At 39.2% G+C, this 7,214-nt stretch overlaps 1 protein-coding gene across 1 annotated transcript in view; it reads right to left on the reverse strand.

The window, feature by feature from the left end:
- The window catches only part of GRM5 (glutamate metabotropic receptor 5), a 668,354-nt gene extending 661,140 nt beyond the window's left edge, over positions 1 to 7,214 (reverse strand). The window contains exon 1 of the mRNA XM_087433566.1: positions 7,046 to 7,214. The gene's annotated coding sequence lies outside the window, so the exon portion shown is untranslated. The remainder of the gene's footprint in view (positions 1 to 7,045) is intronic.

Genomic DNA, 7,214 nt, shown 5'->3' on the forward strand with positions numbered 1-7,214 from the left:
TTCTCAAATGTCTCCCTGTTTTGGTCTCTGCCCGTCTTTCCAGTCCTATCTCATGCCATTCTGCATCTTCCTTGCGTGATCTAGCATCGCTGACTTTTTTTAGCTATATTAAAAGTGTGACTCTTTCTGCCATCTTAGGATCCCTGTCTGACCTCACTCCACTCTTGCCTCAAATTCCTACTCAGATTTTAGATCTCCTCTTGAATGCCACTTGCTCAAAACAGCCTTCCTAATCTAACTCAGACCTTTTCCTCATAACCTGTCCTCATATATTTTATTTTTTTCATGGCGTTTACCACAGCTTTCCATTACATACCTAGTTGTGCACATATAGCTTAATGTATTTTCTTCCACTAAACAATAAGCTCAATGAAGAAAAGGCCTGCACTGATTTTCAGATATTATATTTCCAATGCCTGGCCCCTAGTAAGTATGTGATGAATATTAAATAGAAGAATGAAAATGAAAGTCAACAAAAGTTAGATATCAGCAAATAGAGGAAAATAAAAACCGAATAAACACACTTTGCCCTTAGAAAATAAAGTCAGCCCCCACCTCAGCATATCAAGGACTTCCAAAAAGTTAGGGCTGCTGGAAAAAGTCAAGCTTGCATTAAACTAGACAATACTCCTAATAAAAGAAAGTGGAGAGCTAAAGCTGGTAAAAATAGCGACCTTGAGAAGAGAGAAGTGGTCACAGAACAATCCTCAGCAGGAATTGAAAGCATTAATAACATGATAAATCTGCTAGTCACTCTGGAGCACAGTATTCTTAGATGCAGTTGGTGGACATCCCCATTAGAGCTTCCACAGCATGATAAATCATGATGAAATGGCCATTAATGATAGACTATAGTGGAATAATTTATAAAAATAGTTTAGTTCAGAACAATTCTTTGCAGAAAGCAATGGATGAAATCATGAGGTGGAATTAGGCATACCCAGGTTCGGATTTGTGGAGATACAGAAGTGAATGGACAGAAGTTCTGCTCTGAAGATGCATAGAGTCCAGGAAGAAATATAAGAAATACTTGTATACACAAACTATAAAAATATAACAGACTTGGCTTAGGGTAATTGGAGAAGAATTATAGAAGTCGAAAGATTTGATGGACTTAATACTTTGGGAGGATTTTATCATATGTCATGCCATGATCTGAGCGTTTTATTCATATAATCTCATTCCATTGTCAATAAAATTCTGTGAATTTAGTACCCTCACTGGAAAGATAAAGAAGCTAGAATGCCAAGCAGCTAAGTAGCATGCCCAAGGCCATACTGCTAGTGTGGAGTTGGGGTCCAAACCTACATCTGACTCCAAAGTTCATGGATTTTTTACTATACCATGTTGGTATAGCTTATTGCCACACGTATGTAATTGTCTGTTGTGTGTGTATGTGTGTGCATCTAGTGGTAGCATCAAGAAAAGTTCAGGGAAGAAATGGCATTGAAGTGAATCTTTCTGGTTATTCAGATGACTGGTATGACTTGAATCAAGGTTTGAAGACAAGACAGAAAAGAGTATTTTGATAATTTTCAGTTTGTTTCCTTTGGTAATAACAGAGCTTTTATAGCAAAGCAAAAGGAAGCACTGCTGTCTTGCTCCTCAAATGGCTATAGGTTACAGGTGAGCATCTCGTGCAACTTTTCACTGAGATGCATCCTTAGTTGATGCCTAAAAGAATTTTGAGTGTAGCCATTGATATTAAGTAAAAAAGAAGGCCACAACCTATGGATATTGAATTTTTTTATGAAAATTGTTTTCAAATATACATGGAAAAATCATTTCTATTATATAATGTGAGTAGCCTTGAATTTAATGCTACTCTATATTTTGGCCAATGAATTAATGAACTGGCGTTGAGGTTGTATCTACAACTAGGAGGGTGGCCATCAGAAGAAACTACCAAGAAATATGCAAGAAACTTCAAAAAGGAAAAATTAAAAGGGCATGGTAGCATAAGGGAAAGAGAGGAAGAATCAAAATTAATATTCAAGTTTTGAAGTCTGATACTACCTTTTACCTAACTAGTCAAATGTTTAATGTGTAAGTGCTAAAAAAATAATCTCTTGATCCTATAAATTATTAGCTGATTCCTTCTAGTTTTTCTTTATAATATTTTTTCTTTCTTGAGGACAAGTATTTTAAGATTCTTTCTATGCTTGTAAATACTTCTAACAAGACCCAATATTTCCTATTAGTTATGCTGCTTAGTTATAACAACACAATATGAATTAGATTTAATTTAGCAAATAGTTACTGAGAACCTATTGAGAATCAGATATTTTCCTAGGAACTGGAATAAAAAGATGAATAAGACCCTAAGACTGTGTACTTCATTGAATAAATGAACAATTAGTAGAGGTTACAGGCAAGCAGACAAATAACTATGAAATTGTAATAGAAATATAATCACCTCAGAGCAATATTTTAAAACACACTTTCATAAATAAGATCATAATACAGAAAAGGTAACAAATCATCCATAGTCTACCACCTGATCTTCAGGTTGGCCTAAACTCTTCCATAATAATTATAATAGTTACCTTTTAATCTATTATATGTTAGACATAATTCTAAGCACTGTTGTCATATAATTGCTAGTTCTCATATAGACCCTGAAAGTGGATATACTATTTTAATTTTAATAAGGAAGAAACTTGAAGGACAGTCACAAAACTAGTACAAGTTTAGGATCAGGACTTTTAATTCATACCTGCCTGCTATATCATACTGCTTCCAGACTTCCATACTCGTCTTTCTCTATTTATTAAAATTATTATAATAACATTGTTACTCCGTGTCCCTAAATACTTCACATCTATTAACTCACGTAACCCTCATTCTATAGATAAGAAAACTAAAGCTGAGGAAAGTTAAAAAAAAAGTTGCCCAAGATACCAGAGCTTACATGAGTGGAGGCAGCATTTTAACTTAATCAGTATGACTCTAAAATTCAGGGATTTTGTCTAAAAAGGAATTGTAACCATTACATCATATGGCCAATTCTGGAATTTTCTAAGTCCAGAAAGACACCAAGCCATGCAGTCAACTGAAGCAAATCATCAGCCTTCATCTTGCCAGAAACTTAAAGGCTCCTTGATAAAGTATAATACTAAAAATATGACACCTCATTTGAATTAGCATCACTGTGTCATGTATTGACTCTAAAACTGGTGTCTTAGGTATAGTGATTCTTCTATATTGAAATAAACCAAATATTGGTGGGAAAACTGGTCGCTGGTAGTTTTCAAAAGTGTAATTAAAAATGGCTGATGGAGTAAAGTTTGTTTTTCCTGGAAATATAACCTGTTCTATAGGTTATAGTTGGAATTATGAGACTCAGTGGGAAGTGATGGGCTGGAGAATACAGGGAAGATAACGAAGAAAAGGAGGAATATCTTAGAACAGCTAATTCTCTTAACACACAGATCACACTCACCACAACCCACTTAAGGAAAAGATGGGAACAGACAGGTTAGAGAAGAAAATGCGTAGAAAAAGGAGAGAAACAGATGAGGAGTCTTCGAGGTTTAGGTGCTATTTTAATGATATTTAACAAAAGAGATGAAAGATTGTCTGAATCCTGCCCTGCCAGTTACCTCTGTTTCGTGTCAGGTATCTCTTATTTTTCTTGTGTCAGGTATTGTATAGAACGTGTATATAATAAACAACATGCAAAGGGGACAGAAAGTGGTATTAGTAACTGGGCCAGTGTCTAACCCCAATTTGAGCTTCTCTGGTAAAGCTAGGAGACTTAAGCAATAGTCCTAAATGGAGCTTTCAACTGTTAGTAAAAGATGACTCCAAATCTGGGGCACTTACTGCTCTTAGTCTGTCAGATGAAGAAAAGAAAGCAAAACGGAAAAGCAACACAGCAAAGAAGACAGCAACCTACTTGAAGGGTTCAGCTATATGCATGAAATAGAAGAAATGGAAGAGAGAGCCGAGAGTATGGGCTAAGGTCCTGTGTCCACTTCCTTCTCAGGCACATAGGAGGACAGTGAGAGAACAAGGTACTAAGAGGCATGCAGGTTATATTAGGAGTGCCCAATATGACACAGGTTTGGTGATTGTCTAGGAAGACTCACAAGACTCAACACATAGTTGTGCTTACAACTAAGATTTATTAATGCAAAAGGATACAAAGCAAAATCAGCAAAAGGAAAAGATGTGCAGGGTGAAGTCCAGAGGAAGCCAGGCACAAGCTTCCAAGACTCTTCTCCCAGCAGAGTCATACAAGATACACATAATTTCTCCAGCAGCAAGTTGTGACAACCTTTGTGAAATGTTGTTTACAAGGGATGCTCATCAGATACTCAGTGTCCAAGGTCTTTATTGGAGGTTGATCTCATAGGCACCCTCTGCCCTGCACCTATCAAAATTCCCAGAAGGAAAGCAGGTCTTCAGTATAACCCTTATTGTTTGCACAAAAGTTTAGTCACATTAAGCCATTCTTATCAGTTATGGTGGTGGGAACCCTCCTGAAATTTAAGTTTCCAGATGTCGGCTAATGGCCAACCTTACAAGCAGGCCTAAGAAGGAGAGCAGTCTCAGGCCTGGTATATTAACTTTTTTTCTGAATACAGCTATATGCTCAATCTTTTATACACAGTAACCACACCTACTAATAAATGGGACCAATAAAAATTTCACAGTCTATCCAATCAAATTAATATTCTCTACTATTGAGGTGGAAGAAGGAAAAGGTTGAGAAGGGAAGCAGACCAAGATGGAGAAGCATCTCTCTCCCCTACAGAAAAGCTACTCCAAGTTAGTTCAAAACCAGTAGTAAGTGCAGAATAAAGACTAAAGCTACCAAAAGGCACAGAATCTTCCTTGCCAGTCACCATACCTAGGAAAAGTAGATACAGTCAAGCCTGGTTATTTGTGGATTCCTTATTTGCAAATCACCTACTTGCTGAATTTTTTTTTTTTTTTGTAACCCTAAAATCAATACGCTATGTACTTTCATGGTCATTTGCAGACATGCACAGAGCAACAAAAACTTTCAGTCACTTTAGGCCTGTTCTCATCTGATGTCAAACAAGTTCTCACTCTGTCTTCTTGCTTTAGCTCTCATACAGTAATTAAGCGTCCTTTTCATGTTCTATCTAGTGCCACATTTTTTGCATGTTTATGCTTTTTGTTGGCAATTTCACTGTTTAAAATGGCCTCAAAGCATAATGAAGTCCTGCCTAGTGTTTCTAAGAGCAAGATGGCTGTGATGTGCCTTATGGAGAACATACATGTGTTAGACAAGCTTTATTCAAGCATGAGTTATAGTGCTGTTGGGTCGTGAGTTCAATGTAAATGAATCAACAATATAAATTAAATAAGGTGCCTTTAAACAGAAACACATGTAAAAACAGTTATATATTGATTAATTGATAAAAATATTGTGATCTGGGGCTGGCATGGTGGTGTACTGGTTAAGTTTGTGTGCTCCGCTTCAGCAGCCCGGGGTTCACAGTGTGGATCCTGGGCGTGGACCTACACACCACTCAAGCCATGCTGTGGCAGCGTCTCACATACCAAATAGAGGAAGATTGGCACAACTGTTAGCTCAGAGACAATCTTCCCCACCAAAAACATATATATATAGTGATCAGAGGCTCACAGGAAACTAATTGGGAGCAGTCATTCATTATTCACTAATTCAGTGTGTGGGATCTTTATGGAATAAAACTACCTGAAAAAACAAGACTCAACTGTACCTGGAGCATCACTTCATACGCAAATAAACTCTACCCATAAGCCTATCATAAAAACACCTGGTTCCATAGTACACTGTGAGTGATGGGCAGCTACAGCGGCCATGGGGACAGAGGGCCATGGCTGGGCAGGGCGGTACATGGATGACTTCCCTAAACCTTGAGATAAAGGAAAACCCAGGACCAAGGACAGTAGGTTAATCAGGAGCTGAATGGGAAACAGAAAGAAGCAGAGCCTGAGTTCATCCAAGAACCCAAACAAATAGGCTATCCTAAATATAGTTTAGGACTTCACGGTTCTAAGGTCTATAGACGGGTTTGGAAACAATAGAAGAAAAATACATGAGAGTCCTGATCAAGGTTCCAGGCTAAAGCTGATTTCAAGGAAACAGGTGAGGAATGGAGTTTATGCTAGACAACTGAAAGGAGAAGTCGTCATAGTACAACTTCAGAGTATGGTAGTGGTCCCAGGGCTCTGCTGCCTGCTGATCTAATTTGGAGCACTCTCTCTGTTACTGAAAGATAAAGGTTCAAGGGTAGGACCAACAGCTCTGAAGGACAAAGCCTACACAGTCATAACACATTACTAGATATATTGTCTCCATCTGCTTTGGAAGACCAAAATGGTTTTTTCCCTAAGTGGATCCCACTAGAGTTTTAAAATAATTAACCACTTCTCACCACCATCATAAAAGAAACCCAAGGCAAATAGATAGCTATTTTAAAAACTTGAAGTCTGAATTTGTTTACTAATGAAAACCTCCCAACAAAATCTTTTGTCAGAACAAATCTGAAATTTAACTTCAGAAATCACCTTGTCGAGGGCGGAGTCAAGATGGCGGCGTAGGCAGACTCTGAACTCACCTCCTCCCGTGGACACAGCCAATTTACAACTACTCATGGAAAAATTACCCCTGAGACAGAACTGAAAACTGGATAAGAGGAACTCCTGCAACAACGGACAATCCTAACTGGGGTAGAAGAGGCAGAGACTCCCTTCTGGAGAGGAAAAACGCCGCCTTCACAAGCCGCCAGCTTCACGGCCGCCGGGAGCAGCTCACAGGTACGCAGCCTCCCTGGAGGCGCGGGGCCCTGAGCCGGGGAGCGCCCCCGCTGTGGGCATTTTGTGGACCCAGCACAATTGAGACCAGCAGCATAATATCTGACTTTGCCTGCTACTAAAGCATTGGGTAGCACCCCCAGAAAACCCGGTTCACAAAGAAACTAAAACTGGCTCTTAAAGGGCCCGCGCACAAACTCACCTGTTCCAGAAAGCATCCTAAAATCACCAGAAAGAAAGGTGCACAGTGCTTCGGTGACAAGAGACTCACCTAATAGGCCCTGAGTGCATCTCGGTGAGGGGTGAGACCTCTCCAGGGACTGGGACATTGGCGGCGGCCATTGTTGTGGCCTGGTGTGAGCGTGCTGACACAGACGCCATTGGAGTTCTCCCTGAGACCTGCTAGCCCAGGGTCTGCTCCACCCGCTAGAGCACCGATT

This window comes from Ceratotherium simum, chromosome 7 (assembly GCF_057802395.1).
Source record: "Ceratotherium simum simum isolate JZ-2026a chromosome 7, ASM5780239v1, whole genome shotgun sequence".
Lineage (NCBI taxonomy): Eukaryota > Metazoa > Chordata > Mammalia > Perissodactyla > Rhinocerotidae > Ceratotherium > Ceratotherium simum.